This window comes from Natator depressus, chromosome 3 (assembly GCF_965152275.1).
Source record: "Natator depressus isolate rNatDep1 chromosome 3, rNatDep2.hap1, whole genome shotgun sequence".
Taxonomy (NCBI): domain Eukaryota; kingdom Metazoa; phylum Chordata; order Testudines; family Cheloniidae; genus Natator; species Natator depressus.
The window spans coordinates 190,100,520-190,118,066 of record NC_134236.1 but is presented as its reverse complement, the minus strand read 5'-3'; the positions used below and the strand labels follow the sequence as shown (position 1 = coordinate 190,118,066).

The 17,547-nt window shown below is 46.5% G+C and overlaps 1 protein-coding gene across 1 annotated transcript in view; it reads right to left on the bottom strand.

Annotated features, from left to right (window-relative positions):
• LOC141985427 (uncharacterized) overlaps positions 1-17,331 on the bottom strand; it is a 95,556-nt gene extending 78,225 nt beyond the window's left edge. Inside the window, exons 1-3 of the mRNA XM_074949531.1 lie at positions 16,990-17,331; positions 4,382-4,603; positions 2,927-2,993 (exon numbers count right to left, since the gene is read on the bottom strand). The gene's annotated coding sequence lies outside the window, so the exon portion shown is untranslated. The remainder of the gene's footprint in view (positions 1-2,926; positions 2,994-4,381; positions 4,604-16,989) is intronic.
• Between the last annotated feature and the right edge of the window lie 216 nt (positions 17,332-17,547).

Genomic DNA, 17,547 nt, shown 5'->3' with positions numbered 1-17,547 from the left:
AATTTCTAATAAATCAGACAATTTATTTGATTGATACTGTGTATATTTGTAACAAATTCTAAATATAATCTAATTATGCAATTTGGTTTCCCCCATTTTCCAGTTATTTAACCCTTTCTAGTTTTAGTCCAGGAATCAAGTTAATTTTTCTTGGACCGTACTCAGTGCTATGAGGTTTTCCCTGTAAGGTGTCAAGCCAAACTGAAATGAATTGCTTATTATAGGTGATCTCAAACTACAGACACAGTCAATAAACATTTTTAAAACCTACATTCTCCTGTTACTGTAATATAGTTTTATGTTAAGCTATTTCAGTGGTTTTCCAATTCCTTCTCCATGGCATGTAGATATTCCATTGAATCATCCAGAATTCATTAAAAAAAATGAAAACAGACCTATATGACACTAGTACTGAATTAAAGCCATATGGACAAATTCTCCCCTCTGGTACTTCAGTAGGGTTCGACAGGTGTAACTGAGGGCAGGATTTAGCCCAGAAAGTTTTTAACATAAACTTAGAATATCTGGAGTGAAATCCTAGCCTCACTGAGGTCAATGGCAAAACTTCCATGGACTTCAACGGGGCCAGGATTTCACACTGGGTCTTCTTCAAAAATATCCAGCTGTAATGCATTCCTGTTCACCAAGCACTCAAACCCACAATGTGCTGAGCACATCTAAATGCGTTGCTGGACTGGAGACAGAGTACTTCCTCACCTTGCAAGATCAAGCCCTGATTAAGCTTTAGCAACAAGTGTGCATACAGTATCCAGCATTTCTCACTAATCACATTTCACTTAACTTAGACTGACACATCAATTTCCAAACTCCACATGTAATTTATAGTCTGTTTCTGCAATAAAAACATCAGATTCACAAACAGTTTCTGTTTGAGGCATTTACATGAACAAAACACAAAGGCCCTGATCCTCAGGACCTGCAGTTTGATGTTTAGCACAATGCTAGGGGGCACAAAGCAGTCTTAACAAGGCTCAAGATCTGACCCAGATCTGCAGTGCTGGCCACAATCACAGAGAGGACACTAGACTAATTGGACCAGAAGTGTGATTCAGTATGGCTGTTCCTATGTCTATTTTCTGCACTCTTACATTTAATTCATGTTAATTCTTTCTAGAAAGAGAATTCATTATCATACATCTTAATTATCAAGACACATGTATGCACTAGCATCCCAAGTGAGCACACAATCGTATTGTCCTTGTATCCTTGTCCTGCCCTTCCCAGTCATCTCTCTTTGTTGCCATCCCCTGCTGTTGTCCTCAATCTAAAGTAAACTTCTGGGCAGCGAAGCAGCCATTATAAAATTATTATAACTCATTAATATAGCTCAAAAGCCTGCAAGGCACCTCACAGGAAGACAGAGTCCCTGCCCCCAAAGACCATACAATCTTATCTGTTTCTCAATATTAACAGTGAAAAATATTACTGCATGTGAAATAAACGTCTGGTTCAATATCAGTTGTGAGAGGATGGAAAGCTATATCCACTGTTTAAGCAAAAGCTCTAAGAACAAGCATTAGGGCACTACGATTTTTAAAAGTCATTTAAAGGACAAAGTGAACATCCCTATGTAGGAAAATTTATGGGACAGACCCTCAGAAGGCATAAGTTGTCACAACCCAATGACTTCAACGATGCTACAGCAATTTACACAAGTTGAGGATCTGGCACTATATGCCTTTGTTCCCTTCTAATATAAACAGAATTAGCTGTAATCAAAGTAATCTCTTTTTATTTCAGTTATAAAGAGTGATCAATGAGATCAGCACTTCAGGCCTTTCATCTTTTTCAAGATGCTTTTCCGGAGGTTTTATTCTTATTCAGCACATAATTACATTGTTTTATAATGAGATCTAAAATTCTGGTTCACTGTGAAAACTTCACTGATCAAAGATTGTTTACAGTAGAGTACAACATTGGTACCACAGAAGCACATGGTTAACATTATTGTGCTCTGAAATCTATTGATAATTCTGATGGCCATAATAACAAGCTTATAGAATTAACACTGTAACACAAGAGCTGTCAACAGAATTGAATTAACTACTCTGTGAAAATGTAAAAGTCCAAAATAAAAAATAAATATGGAATATGAATATGATGTGCATATTATTAAAACTGTTTAACTTGACTATACATGCAGTTTAAATGATCTTTTCTTTCATAATTGCCGATAGCAGAAGTTTAAAATTATCCGTGAAAGTTAAACATACAGTAGTCTTTATTTATTATTAATAGTAGTACTAAAATAACAAAATGTTTCACTTATACAGCATTTTATAGCCAAGGTTTTCAAGGCATTTACAAACATTAATCAATGAAGCCTCACAAGGAGATAATAATAAGGCATCAAAATGTTAATGCCAACATTTTCAAAAGCAATTTTTAATTTTGCATCTCTCATTTTTGGGGTGCCTAGCTTTAGACATCCAAGGTCTGATTTTTATAGGTGCTAAAAATATACAGCCCCAGTTTAAGCCATTGGCTCTGCAGGTACTCAGCATCTCTAAAACACAAACTCTGAGCGTCCAAGGTTGGACAATCAAAATTACAGGACACTTCTGAAAATGTGTGTCAGTGGCAGAGCGAGAAAGAGACTTCAGAATTCTTCACTCCCAGTTGGGTGCTCTAAACACTAGACTATTCTGCCTCCACTCCAAAAAGCTAAAATAAAAAGTAAATCTACTACCCTATTAGCACGCAGAGGAGCAACATACCCATTATTATTTCAACTATTTTAATTCACCTGAAATGTAGTTTTGTGTGACTCACTATAATGAAAAATGCTTTTAATAATGCACCATTTTATAATCAGAGAATAGTGTCCCTCTATAGTGACTGCAACCTTTCAGCAGATGGCATTTAGCTACAACCCAGCAGGATGTTCAATAACATATAAAATTACCTTGTGTGCTTCCGTGCCTTTTTTCTTATGAAATGTTGGTGCTCTCCAGAAAGCTACAGTCAGAGTTCTATAAAAGATGTAATACCCCACATTAAACTAGGACAAATTATATTGCTTGCCAAGCAGCCTAAGACTAAGAAAATATCATATTTGCACAATGAAAATTTCCAAACAAAACCAAAAGTGAGTGTCGTTAAACTGTCATCATTGTTTAGAAAGAGTGAAAAGTTTGGAAAGCAGATTCATACCCCTAGACTCACTAGGAACCTGATCCTAAAACCACTGAAGTCAACAGTCCTATTTACTTCAACGGGCTTTGAATCAGGCCTTATAAGAATTAGGATGACTAGAGAGTCCTGGAAACAGACTTTGAATCAGATGCCAGGTAAATGTTACCATGTTTCATTGTTATGGGGATGTCCTATCAGCACTGTGGGTCTCCTGAGAAGAGCATACAGAGGCCTGACCAGTGTCCAGAGCAATACTGTCCTTTGCTTTTAGAGGGTGAATCTATTAAGTGCATCACCAGGAACTCATTGTCTGTGGATGGAACCCATCTAACTACAACATACCCACTGAGGCATGCCACTTTGTTTTGTTTATAACAACAAAATTCAGTCAACCTAAGCAAGTGCAACAATTGTAATTCATGTGTGATATGCTAATTTTTGCAGTTATATGGGCACTTTTTCATGCATACATCTCAAAGCACTTTGCAGAGGAGAGTAGCTATTATTATTCCATCTTGTGGATGAGGAAACTGAGGCACAGAGCCATGAAACACCTTGCCCAAAGACACAGCAAGTAAGTAGCACAGCTAAGAGTAAAACCCAGCTCTAATGAACTACCAGTCCTGTGTTGTATCCACTGCTCCACTCTTCTGTGATATCTACCTGTACCAAGAAAACACATTTTACAGTGTACCAGGGATATGAATTTTGTGTTATCTTCTCAATCTTTTGCTATTCTATTTTTTATAGTTTTGCCTCATCCTTATGTCATTTTTCCTTTTCATGAATTAAAAAGTTTGCATGCTTTTACTGAATTGTTAAAAACATCAAACCACATAGCACCTCGGGCCAGATTTTAAAGATGCAGATAGGTGTCTAGTGGGATTTTCAAAAGCACCTAAACAAGTTAAGTGCCTGTTTTCAATGGGAGCGAGACACAGACCTGCTTAGGCACATTTGAAAATCCCACTAGTGCCTAGTTGTATCTGTCAGCGTCTAAATCTTTGAAAATCTGCGCTATCATTGTTATAATATAAAAAGGCAATTTAATTTTGTAACAGCTTTAGGTAAAGTTAGCAGAGTCCACCAAGTTTTTTTAAAAGGATTGAAGTTAGTCATGCTCATGGAGAAAAATAAATCCAAATAAATGGGTATTTCAAGCCCCACAATTCAACATTACTATTAAGCCTCTTGGAATAAGTAAGCATCACACATTAAGACATACCATAGTGTCTCAGGGAAGTTTACACTTTCTTGAAGCATTGGGACCAGCACTCCTCAGTGCATCTACGATTCAGCTGGCTCTTGCTGGAGAAATCCCAGAGGGTTTGGAAGCTGGGAGGAGAAGCTGCACGACTGCACTGAAGGAGGAATCTAGCCAAGGCTGGACATCTGGAAGGGGGTAACTGCAGAATCTAGCCAAGGCTGGACATCCGGAAGGGAGTAACTGCAGTAAATAGGGAGGAGGATACACAGTTGCTATGAGGCAGGTGAGAAGTTTATATAATGTGCAACTTAAACATCTGTATATGACCTGAGACTAAACATAAGAAATTTTAGGCCCCAACTTGGCAAATCACTAACACACATGCTTATTGGGGGCCTTAATACAAAAGGAAAACGTTAGAGGAAGTTATGAACATCTTAAAGAAACAATCTGAAATGGAATGACTTGTGTAAGCATAAAGTTAAGGCAAAAGATAAATAGCTTGATTCTCTGCTATCTTGCCCCTTAAATAGTCATATACACCTGTGTAAAGCTGGGGTAAAATTCTACCACTAGTGTAAGTTCCTGGAGAATTCTGATTTGGTCACATGTTCCACTTGCTTTGCACAGGTGTACAAAGGTGAAGGGCAGAGGAGAATCACGCCAAATATATAGAATATTTTCAGAGGCAATAGTTGGACAAACTCAACAGGTAGGCAAATACCTATCTTGGCTACACCAGTACCAAATTCATTTTATTCAACTTTTAGCCCACCATTCATTTCTTTTATAAATTCTGTAATTCTTTTCAAAGAACTATAAGAAAAGGATAGCATGAAATTCTAAATACGCAGAAATAAGTCATTATTTTGTTATTTTGTTTTTTTCTTATTCCATATTCCACTGATGGAAACAGCCAAATAATGTTAGTGAAGTAATAAAAGAACAGATGACAACACACTCTTCAACATTTATACTAATAATAAATAATATTTTGCATTCAAGTATATAGTGCCTTTCACCGGAAGAACTCAAAGGACAAAGTATAGTGGTAGGCAATTATAACTCCTGTTTTTAAAATGGGTAAACTGATGCACAGAGATATAAAAGTGACTTGCCCAAGGTTACTAAGGGTGAATGCACTCCACCCTAGTGTTGAGTCACTGGATCCTGCAACCCCTTCCCTAGCTCACCCTCTTTGTGGCTTTGCATGCTGGCTTATCAAGGGCCACTAGAGACCCCTTCCATCGGGTGCTGAGCCTAGACAGGCAAACTTTGTGGGGCTGAGCCACCCTCAGTCTCCCACATAGTCTCTATGCATACTTTGGCTTAAGTGGCAAAGAGGGCCACCACAAATGGATCTCACCAACAACAGGAATAGAACCCAGATTTCCATCCCCTGCTCTAACCTCTGGAACTGTGGTCCACAAACTGTGGGGCACGCCCCCCTAGGGGGACGTGGAGGAACATCCTGGGGCCCACGGTGCAGCCCAGGCCAGCACCCATGGGGGGGACAGGGAGGGAGGGACACCCAGCCCTGCTCTGCTCCCAGGTCCGCTCCGGCCCCACCTGCAGCCCCATCCCATCCGCCAGTCCCCACTCCCAGCCCCTACTCTTGGCCGCCAGACCCCAGACCCCTCTCTTGGCCCCCTGCACCCACTCCCAGCCCCGCTCTCAGTCCCAGCCGCGACTCCGCTCCCAGCCTGGGGGAGCACGGACACATTCCATTACTGGTGGGGGGGGGGGCACAAGAGGAAAAGTTTGAGCACCACTGCTCAGTGTTTCTCAAATGCAGCCACAGTGGCCACCAAAAGCTTTTCTTGCAGCCACAGCCTCCTGGGTACTGATTGGGGGAGGACAAAGCAGCGGCCCCTCCTCTGGGGCTGCCAGGAGGGGTTGGGCCTTACCCCACTTTGGAGCCACAAACACCTGAGGAGCAGACAGCCGGTGTGAGTTCCCCACCTTCCTGGAGCAGTGGGGCTCAGGCTGCTGGCTTCAGCCCTGGTGTGGCGGGTGGCAGGCTCCAGCTGCATGGCAGTGGGCTCCTGCCACAGGCTCTGACCATGGGGCTTTGGGCTCTGGGCTTTCACTACTCAGCAGTGGGCTCCATCCCTCGACCACAGGACTCCATCCCACTCATCGCCCCTGCTGCCTCCCTATCCACCTCCCCAGCCAAGTCTTTATTTGTTCCCTGGCTTGCAAGGGCTGAGTGAGTCTGCTGTGAAAAGTAATATTTGTTAATATCACTTTTCACTGCCTCTCAGCTAACTAACAGGTCCGCTGCTGTGAAAAGTGATATTAACAAACATACAAATATCACTTTTCACAGAAGCAGATTTACTAGCTAGCAAGTCTAAAAATGCAGCCAAAAAATCAAAAGAAACCATAAAAAAAGACAAAAACATGCAAAGCATCTTATTTGTCTTTCTATTCTGTTTAGATCCAGTAAAGAATAGACATCTGTACATTATTTTTATTATTGAGTCTGAAAAAAAACCCTACATAAATAAATCACAGTATATACTCGATCACAAGCCAGTTTGTTTATAAGGGTTTTTTTGTCATCCCAGGAGTCATTGACGCTGATTACACCGGCGTTATTAAGGTTCAGGTATGGACCCATCTTCCGCAGTCGCTCCCACGTGGACGGTCAATTGCGCAATTGATTTTAGTCCCCTATCAGGTGCCAGCCGCAGAGGATCGAGCCCGGGGCAGAGGCGGCTTTGGATCGACGCTGGCTCAGTCGCCGTCTCACAACACGTCCTCTCCACTTGTTGCTCTAACAATGTCGGTCCGCCCCTCGAAACCTCAGTTGACACTTCTCTTAAATAATGTTCCTTTTACAGGGCTGGTGGACACTGGAGCTGACATTACGGTGATTCGTGATCCGGAGTGGCCGGTCGGTTAGCCAACAGTTCCTTCTAAAGAGTTGTGGGGGATCGGGGGTAGCAAACCCGGGCGCCAAAGTTTGTCTTGGGTCACGGTCTCTAAACCAGGAGGCCGTGCCCTTGCTACAATCCGCCCTTTTGTACTCCCTGTCCACCTCAATATTTGGGGCTGTGATTTACTTACAAAGCTGGACACCACCCTTGATATTAATATATAATGGCCCAAAATCCTCCCTCACCCACCTTGCCATCTGCATTACCATTGGTATGGCAATCCTTAGAGCCCGTATGGATTGACCAGTGGCCCCTCCCTCTAGAAAAGCTGAAAGCGCTTCATTCACTTGTACAACAATATTTGCATGCACAGCGCTTGGAGAGCTTCACTAGTCCTTGGAACTAGCTGCTGTTATTTTGGCCTTTCAACTTTTTGCTGATTGTCCCTTTAATTTGATCGTGGACACGCATTATGTTTATCAGGTAATTGATCATTTACCCCTTGCCCTTATTACCCCTCAGGTCGATGCAGACCTCCTTCGCCTGTTTCTGTCCTTACAGTATCTCATCACCACTCGTAATTTCCCTTATTTTGTTGCTCATATTTGCAGTCATACCCCTCTGCCTGGGCTACTCATTGAAGGCAATGCGCGCGCTGATCGCGCGTTACGTGGTCAGGTAAATTCCCTTTTTTCTGACCCCATTGAAAGCCATTCCTTTTTTCATCAGTCTGCCTCTGTTTTGGCCCGACAGTTTTACATTCCTGCTGATCATGCACGTTCTATTGTTCGTTCCTGCCCCCACTGTGCCGCTGCTGCCCCTACCTTTTCTTATGCCGTTAACCCTAGAGGTACCGCAGCGAATCCGCTGTGGCAAATGGATGTCACTCACGTGCCACAATTCCGCCCCTATTCGTTTTTACATGTTTCCATTGATACCTATTCGGGATTCCTTTCGGCGACCCCACAGTGTGGGGAAGCCACTCCCAAAGTTATTCACCATTTGCTAGCCTGTTTTGCTATTATGGGTCACCCGAGCCAGATAAAAACGGATAATGCCCCAGCCTATTGCTCCACAGCCCTCTCCACCTTTTGTGCCCAATGGGACGTCCGTCTCAAACACGGGATCCCTTATAATTCCACAGGCCAAGCTATTGTTGAATGTGCAAATCGCACGCTAAAAACCTTGCTTGACAAACAATTAAAACAAGGGGAGCTGCGTCTCCGAATCTTAGGAGACATTCAGCAACAACTGCATGTCCTTTTGTTTACTTTAAATAATTTAACGCTGAACGCAGATCAGCAGACCCCCGCGGATCGGCATTTTCACAAATGGAAAGACCGCGTGTCTATTACCATCAGCTGCCCGATCCGCAATGGTTGGGCCCAGTGCCTTTAATTACTTGGGGTTGGGGATATGCTGCTGTGTTTCTCCCTGCAGGACCGTTGTGGGTTCCGGCCCGGTGTGTGTGACTGGCACTGAAACAGCATGGCATGGCACCGGGGCTGTCGAACCCCATACCGGAGTTTCAGCTGACCTTGGAGGAGAACGCAGTGCCTCCCGGGTCGACAACGGCGGGATGGAAACGGAGGAGACGTAGCGTCCCAAGCCAGCCCGTGACACGGGGAGCAGTAAAAGCATTGGTCGCCACGGCTCAACGAAGACTGGCAGCAAACCAACAGCCAGAGACTCCTGAGACTTTGTTTGTGGCAATTTTCGCCCAAACTACTGCTAATTCTGTACTGATTGTATGCCTTTTGTGCCTGCTATTTCCTGGAGGGGTTGACTCGGGAGCGCTTCCCCCGTTACGGGCCCGAATGACATATAACCTATGGGAAAGATTGGCTTCAATAGCAAATGTTACCTACTTTTGTTTATTTGATTTTGTAGCAGCTGAAGAATTGTTAGGTACATGCCTTATTCCAGTATGTCATCACCCTGAGGAAACTGGGAATGAGATGACGCTCGCTGCTTACTCGAACCTTTCTTCCCAGTACTCTAGCATGGCTAATTGGGGCCCGGCCAATCACACTTTACCTTCTTACGCTTATTTTTTGCTGTTGCTGTGTGCAATGTATTTCCTTTTTGTTAAGGCTTTGTGGAGACCCGCCCTGGCAGGCTCCACGAGTTATGACCTTGTCTGTCCGGGAGTTAATTGGCTTGCAAATGCAAATTGATGGCTACCATGAGATGGCCGAGCACAAATAAACAAAAAAGGAGGGGATGTAGGATTCATAAAGGTTTATGCGCTTGGCAACATTCAGGGCACACCCGGAGTGTTGTGTAGGAGTAGTGCACACACTGCTCCATCCAAGGGCATCAACCTTGGAATCTCGCCAAGATGACATGTATCGTGGGAAGCCTCTCAGGACTGGGCTCAAGGCCCGAGAGCAAGGAATGCGGTAGATAGAAATTGGTAAATAAGAATGTTAAACAAAGCCAGTGTATTCCTTTTATCTGTTGGAGAATGTAATGCGCGGGGGGAGAGAGAGAATAAAGGGGAAGGTGGAAAGCTGACAGCTGACCCTGCTTGCTTGCTAAAAGCTGTGTTCTGTCTTGCCATTGAACCGCCACAGTCAAACACATACAATATAATCACGCCAGTTTCAATTATTTTGGTAATTTATTTCAAAATACCTGTCGGCAAGTATGTCTAACAATAGACAACATAAAACATTCAGGAAATGTTTTTTGACAAATAGATTCCTTACTAGCATATTAATACAGAACTTTGAGTAATAATTCAATTAAACTACAATATAGAAACATATTTCCTGTGCCCCTCAGAAGCAGTGCAAAGGCTTGGGGGAATCAAGGGTAAGAGTGGAGCTGAGGGAGAGGGAAGTAATTGCTGGGCAGGATCCTCGGAGTGAACCTGGAGGGTTGTTGGGTGTGGGTGGGAAGTATGGAACAGGGGGTTTTTTGGCAGGAGAAGGGATTGTTAGGGAATTGGGGAGCCTCCCTCATGCTGACCCTGGCTGACCCCTAGCCTCACGCATTCAGTCAGGCACATCTGCTCCTGCCCCATGTGTTCCTGAACTCCCTCTCCCCCATTCCCATTTGTCCCTGCACCCTATCTCTTGTCCCCATGTGCCCTTGCATCCCTATTCACCCCTCCCCCATCCCCATGTGACCCTGCACCCCCACTCAGCCACTCCTACCCCCTTGTCCTCATATGTCCCTGCACCCCAACTCCCACTCAGCCCCTGCACTAGCCTGCCCCTCACTAGCCCTTCTGAATCCCTGTCTGTGACCCCCAGCAGCCCCATGTGCCCTGCTGTCTGTTCCCCCGCACCACCCATATCCTGTGGCTCCTCACTTGGCCCTGTGGGCAGGGCACTGTGAGGAACACAGCCTCTCCCCATCCCTCTCTGGGGCTGGTTGAGCCAGTTGCCCTCTGTTCTGGTGCCATAGCATCCCCGGATGGGCGAAAGGCATAATTGCAGCGCCTCTCTGGAAGAATGTATTTTCTGCTGAGAAAAAAAAATCTGCGGGGGACAAAATTCTGCGTGTGCGCAGTGGCATAGAATTCCCCCAGGAGTAAGAATCAAAGCTCAGCTATTAGGACTTCCTTGCAGTAGTGAGGATTTGGTCTCTAGTCACAGCACCCATTGTTTCTCACCCACCCATTTACCACGGTCAGAATTTTTCAAATGGCTCAGCACCCATAATAGGGACCATATTTTCAGAAAACCTCAAGTCCCATTCAGGCAACAAAACAAGTGGCCAGATTTTCAAAAGAACCAGCATGTTGGGTGCTGAGCTGTTTTTAAAATCTGTCCTTATTTGAGTGCCTAAAAGGAAGCTGAGCTCTTCCGGAAATCTGGCCCATAACTGATATCTGACAGCTGTGGAAGCAATTTTTCATCACATGTGGTCAAGTCAGAAAGCTTCATACTTTTTGACCAGATTCCCCCAGGATTTACCCCTTAGCTCAGGGGTGGGCAAACTTTTTGGCTGAGGGTCACATCTGGGAATAGAAACTATGGCGGGCCATGAATGCTCACAATATGGGGGCAGAGGTGCAGGAAGGGGTGCAAGTTTGGCTGGGGGTGCGGGCTCTGGGGTGACACCGGAGATGAGAGGTCTGGGGTGCAGGATGGTGCTCCGGGCTGGGATCGAGGGGTTTGGAAAGCAGGAGGGGGATCAGGGCTGAGGCAGCGGATTGGGGTGTGGGGAGAGGCTCAGGGGCGCAGGCGCTGAGCGATGCTTACCTCAAGCAGCTCCCGGAAGCAGTGGCATGTCCCTTCGGCTCTTAGGTGGAGGCGCAGCCAGGTGGCTCTGCACCCTGCCCCATCCGCAGGCACCACCCCAGCAGCTCCCATTGGAGCACCAGAGGGGGCCATCTGAGCTTGCAGGTGCCAGAGCAGGGCCATGCTGCGGCTTCCGGGAGCCACATGCAGCGGCCACAGACCCTGCACCGCGGCAAGAGCGCTGGAGCGGGGCCATGCCGCGGCTTCCAGGAGCTGCGTGGTGCAGTCGCCAACCCTGCGCCCTGGCTGGAGCACCAGAGCGGGGCCATGCCGCGGCTTCCAGGAGCTGCGTGGTGCAGTCGCCAACCCTGCGCCCTGGCTGGAGCACCAGGGCGGGGCCGAGCTGCGTAGTGTGGCCCCCGACCCAGTGCCCCAGCTGGAGCGGGGCAAGCCCCAGATCCTGCTCTCTAGTGGGAGCTCGTGGGCTGGCTTAAAACAGCTCGCAGGCTGGATTTGGCCCGCGGGCTGTAGTTTGCTCACCCCTGCCTTAGCTGGTCCCCCAAATTCTCTAGCTGTCAGTCACTCAATAAATTAACTGATACAATCTTTAAAAATACAGCCAGTTCCCAGGGCCGGATTAAGGCAGAGGATTTTGGGGCTGCAGCCCAGGGCCCCGGCTCAAGGGGGACCCTGCACAAATAAATCACAGGCAGCGATCTCTGGGGCGCTCAGGCTGCCTGGCCTGGCCCCGTGCCGCTCCCAGAAGTGACTGGCTGCTGGCATGTCTCTGATGTCTCTGCAGTCCCTGGTGGGGGGAGGCAGCTCCGCGCGCTGCCCCCATCCCCAGCAACGTCCCTGCAGCTGCAGGGGCGGCGCTAGCGAGTGCAAGCAGTGCACGGAGACACACTGTCCCCCTCCCTGCAGGGGCACGCAGAGACATCCAGCAACCAGTCGCTTCCAGGAGCGGCGTGGGGCCAGGGCTGGCAGGCAGCCTGCCTGAGCCCTGCTGCGCCGCCGGCTGGGAGCCACCTGTGGTACGCGCCTCCCAGCCAGAGCCTGCACCTCACAACCCCTCCTGAACCCCAGTTCCCTGCCCAAGCCTGGATCCCCCTCCTGCACCCAAACTCCCTCCCAGACCCCGCACCCCCTCCTGTACCCCAATCCCCTGCACCAAACTCCTTCCCAGGAAAAAGACTTGTATACAGGGGCCCCACAAAATCTAATAGCCCCATGCCTACAGGAGAGTTAATCCGGCCCTGCCAGTTCCCAGCATATCCCATGTTCTCCTGCCACTTAGGTGTCTTCTCCATGTACTCCTCTCAACATATGGAGCACAAAAATGTCACTGACGTCATTGTAGAGTTGGATGACACTAAGATTACAAGACAAGGGATCCCTCTGTCGGTAACTTTAGCACTAAGTCTATCCATGAAGAAGTTTATAAAACATAAGCTGTCAGTCTTCACATGATGTAAAGCCAAATTCTACTCTCAAACGTGCATAAATCAGGGGTGGGCAAACTTTTTGGCCCGAGGGCCACATCGGGGTTGCAAAACTGTATGGAGTGCTGGGTGGGGAAGGCTGTGCCTCCCCAAACAGCCTGGCCCCTTGTCTCCTATCTGCCCCTCCCACTTCCCGCCCCCTGACTGCCCCCCTCAGAACCGCTGACCCATCCAACCCCCCCGGCTCCTTGTCCCCTGACCTCCCCCTCCCAAGACCCCCTGCCCCTAACCGCCTCCCGGGGACCCCACCCCCATCCAACCCCCCGCTCCCTGTCCCGACCCCTATCCACACCCCCATCCCTAACTTCCCCCCAGGACCCCACCCCCTATCCAACCCCCCCCCGTTCCCCGACTGCCCCCCCCCCGAACCTCTGCCCCATCCAACCGCCCCCTGTGACCCACTGCCCCTTATCCAACCCCCCCCAGCCCCCTTACCATGCCACTCAGAGCAGCATGTCTGGCAGCCACCCGCCCGGCCGGAGCCAGCCATGCCGCCGCACTGCCCCATAGGAGCGCGCAGCCCCGCCGCCCAGAGTGCTGCGCACGTGGCAGCGTGGCTGCAGGGGAGGGGGACAGCAGGGGAGGGGCCGGGGGCTAGCCTCCCCAGCCAGGAGCTCAGGGGCCGGGCAGGATGGTCCCGCGGGCCGGATGTGGCCCGTGGGCTGTAGTTTGCCCACCTCTGGCTTAGATGGTGCTTCGTGAGTTCAGTATTAGTGGCACACATCCTAAATTCAACATTAGTCCTAAGGATCCACACATATCCTCCAGTGATTCTGCTGTCCCTGACTCCGAAGGCATAAGTGAGACAGGTATTGAGACATTCAAAAGCAATAAGGAAGTGACAAAGTACAGGATTTAGAAACATCCCTCTGTTTAGATTTATTTTTCCCATTAGCCATCCCAAAGATAAGGAGGGTTAGTTCTGCACAATCTCATAACTGACAGGCATAGCACCGGTATTAAAAGATGTTCCTGATCATCTCAGTTTTATTTTAAAATAATTTGAGTGCAACATTTCTGTAATGAAAGCGTGAGTTTATTTCAGGGAGACTTTTAATTAAATTACAGCTATCCTGATATGAACAAATTAAAAATAAAGCTCTCAGGGGAGCAGGTTTTGCATTTAAAACTACTCAGGTCAGTTAAGCTATCTGAATGTTCAAAAGATAAGGTGCACAGGAAATACCTCAGAAAACAAAGATAGGTGAGTTTTGACTGAAGACCAGTCAAAAACCCCATTTACCTTTTGATCTGCTTGTGGAAAATGTCCCAGTTTGTTCCCAAGGATGTTTGCAAACACGTAAAAATATAATTGAGTTCTCTCTCAGTTCATAATAAACATGGAAGAAAATTGTAAAATAATGGTCCAGCAGCAGTATGCTCTGCACTGAGCAGGAGAAATCGCTTCAGTCTCAGAAGCCACTTCTTTTCTCCCTAGTCGAAGTGATGAGTGAGGAAGGGGAAGGAGTCTTGTCTTACTCAATGGGAGAATAGGCTGACAGGATCCAGCGATGGTCCTGACTGATTCTGCTCAGCCAGAAGAATGATGGACTAATATCAGACTGCACCAAGAAGCAAAGATAGTTCCTGCCTCTCTCTCAGGACTTCCAGAGCAGCAAAGCAAATTATACTTACACAGGGATGCCAACACTCAGAACCAAATGGCAGTGCATAGTTCCTGTCATGTTTGGGTTGCCCATGATTGAAGGAATTGGATGTGTAAACCAAATATTACCTCTCTTCGCTTTGCTGACTCTCTGCCATGTATCACAGCAACCGGCCATCAGCACCCTCTTTCATTGGATGGAGGGTTCAGCACAGACGAACATAAGGTGATTATTCTCCACGCAACAACTAAGCATGCTCACTCCAGCCAGGGTGGAGAAATATTTTGTTTTGTTTTAAAATTAAGCTGTTTCAATGATCTAAAATATCATTATTTATTGTTGTTAAAAAAATAAAAGGGTATATAAAGGCTTAAATAAGTGAATTCTTGAGGTTTTAGGACCGGTTACATGTTGGATTTATCACCCCTGACAACAATAACCTTTAAGAAGACAAAAGATTCTTTAAAGAATTTGATTGCTTTATTTTAGTTCTTTATTCTCCCTTTCAGTGTCCAATGCTGCCCTCATTACTCAGACAAAACAGTTACTGAACTCAAGGTCAGGTCCTCAAATATGGATTTTTTAAAACCCTCTCCCCTTTGCCATCTTAAAACATTATCATATCATTTTAATTCGGACAACAGAGCCAGTATTTTTAACAATATTCTTTCAAACTTTTTTCCCACCTTTTCCCCCCTTTTTGTAAGTATCCTTGGAATATCTTATTGCTATAGGCTTTTCTTCGTATTAACCCTACTCATTTAGTTTCAGTGTCCTTTTAATTTATCTGCTTAGGAGTCTTCTAGACATTTTCAGGAAGGAGTTTCTTTTGCAGGATTGAGCCCAGATTCTGGCCCTTGTTGACAGTTTCAGCCAAGATACCAGCATTTGACTGGTCATGGAGACTGTAATACACTCTCATTTCTAGAGTTATTCCCTTCAGGTCACAGGTAAGGCACACTAGTGGGGCTGTGTTTTAGAATACAAAATGTTGCTCCTAGATTTGTGGTTAAACTAAAATAATGAAGTGCTGGTAGTGTCTCCCTAAAGTATCACATATACTTTGAAAGCAGCATTCATATTTGCTTTCGGTTTTGGCAGCTAATATGACTGCAGTGACTTTACAGATTTTAGTAGTACTGAACATAGGGGTTATTTAAGACTAGAGATATTGCTGCTGGGGAGAAAAATGGACACAGTATTACTTATGGCACTACTCACCCTACATATGCCAATAATCAAGTGATGAGTAGTAGCAGCGCTTGTGGGGAATTCTGAAGGCAGCTCTGTCCCTATTCCTCCTAGTGGGTCTCACCTTCATGATAAGGCACATACAGAGATCAAGCCAGGATTAGCAAGAGGAAAGCCGCCATCAAGAAGATAAAAGCATTCTCATTCTTTAACACACTGTTATATGGGAACCTGAAAAAACACTGTGGATTCTTCTCACCAACATTGCTACTCCCGCTACAAAGAGCGGTCATAGGGTATTCTCTGTCATTAAGACTAACTACAGCACAGCTGTAGTGGTTATTCACAGCACCCTCACATCCAAAAGTCTCTATGCTTACGACTAAACTATTCAGCTGCTGATTGTCCCATCTCCCCTCCACAGTAGTGTAAGGATACCAGAGATCTATGCAAACTCCTAGAATAAACACAACTGTCTCAGTTGCAGGCTTGGTAAACAATTTTTTGGCAGGATGGTAGCCACCGAAAGAACTACACACACAAAAGGCAGGAGGAGAAAAAATCTCTCAATTGGTATAGAAAGAAAGATGTATCTGAAAATGATCTGTGAACATCCAAAATATTATAATAGGAAGAATACTTTGCATGTGTTTCTCATCCAAGAATTCTAGTCACAACTGCATTATTTAGATTTTTTTTTATCTTATATGTTTGGAAAAGATACAGATGAAATGTTTAATTTTTAAAAAAATTTCACGCAGGTTATACTTTAATTTCTCTTTTGCTCAAAAATTATGAGACCACAGTTCATTCTCTGATAACATTAAGCCTGGGTTAGTCTGCAGGTAGATCGACCCAATAGAAATATTTTTAAACAAAGCTTGGTTAGATACATAATTTAAACACAAGGGATTACAGCTACCTTTCATAAAGTTACTAATTTTTAAAACCACCACACATATTTATACAGGACCACACAGACACACACTCCACACGCGTTCACACCACAGACACATGAATGCACGTGTGGCCAGCACAGGTACGTTCACACACCCACACAGATGCACGCTCACACCCAGCTACATACACGCGCACACACCTGCGCACGTACCCAGCCATGCGGACACCCAATCCACGCCCGGACCTGAACACACACACGCGCGCATTTGCACCTATACACACGGCGCGCATCCACACGAACACGCACTTGAAGCGCTTACGTTGACCCTGCTCTGTGCCTCCCTCCCCTACCGTGTCCTGGGCTTTTTCCTGCGGCCGTCGGAGAGTCCCAGCTTGTGCGCGGGCTGAACCTCCACCGCCGGCTACTGAGCTGGGGCGCGGCCCCTGCTAACCACACGAGAGCCGGGGACGGGACTCCGATCCCCCGGCAGCCGGCGCGCGGAGCAGGGACCGGCTCTGCACGCGCCCTCCTACCCACCAGGGCGCAGCGTGTGCGGCGTGCGCCGGAGCGGAGCGGGCGGGTTCCCCCTGCTCGCCTCTCCCTCCAGCCTCCTGTTGGGAGCAGGGGTTGCTGCTGCCTCAGGCTGTGGGGAGCTCTGCGGGGAACTTCCCTGTATCCCTCACAGAGCCACACCCAGCAAAACCTTCCACCCCCTGACTGAAAATGATCCTCCTCCGGTTGGGGGGGGATTCTCCTCCCTTCTGCTCAGGGCACAGTGCTGTACATAGTGGGTAAAACAGCATTCAAAAGTGGATTCAAACGTGTATTTGTTTGACTGTGTTTTTATTGGCAGTCCAAATTATACACCAACCTCTGCTTTTCTTTAAAGTAAATCAAAGGCAAAAAAC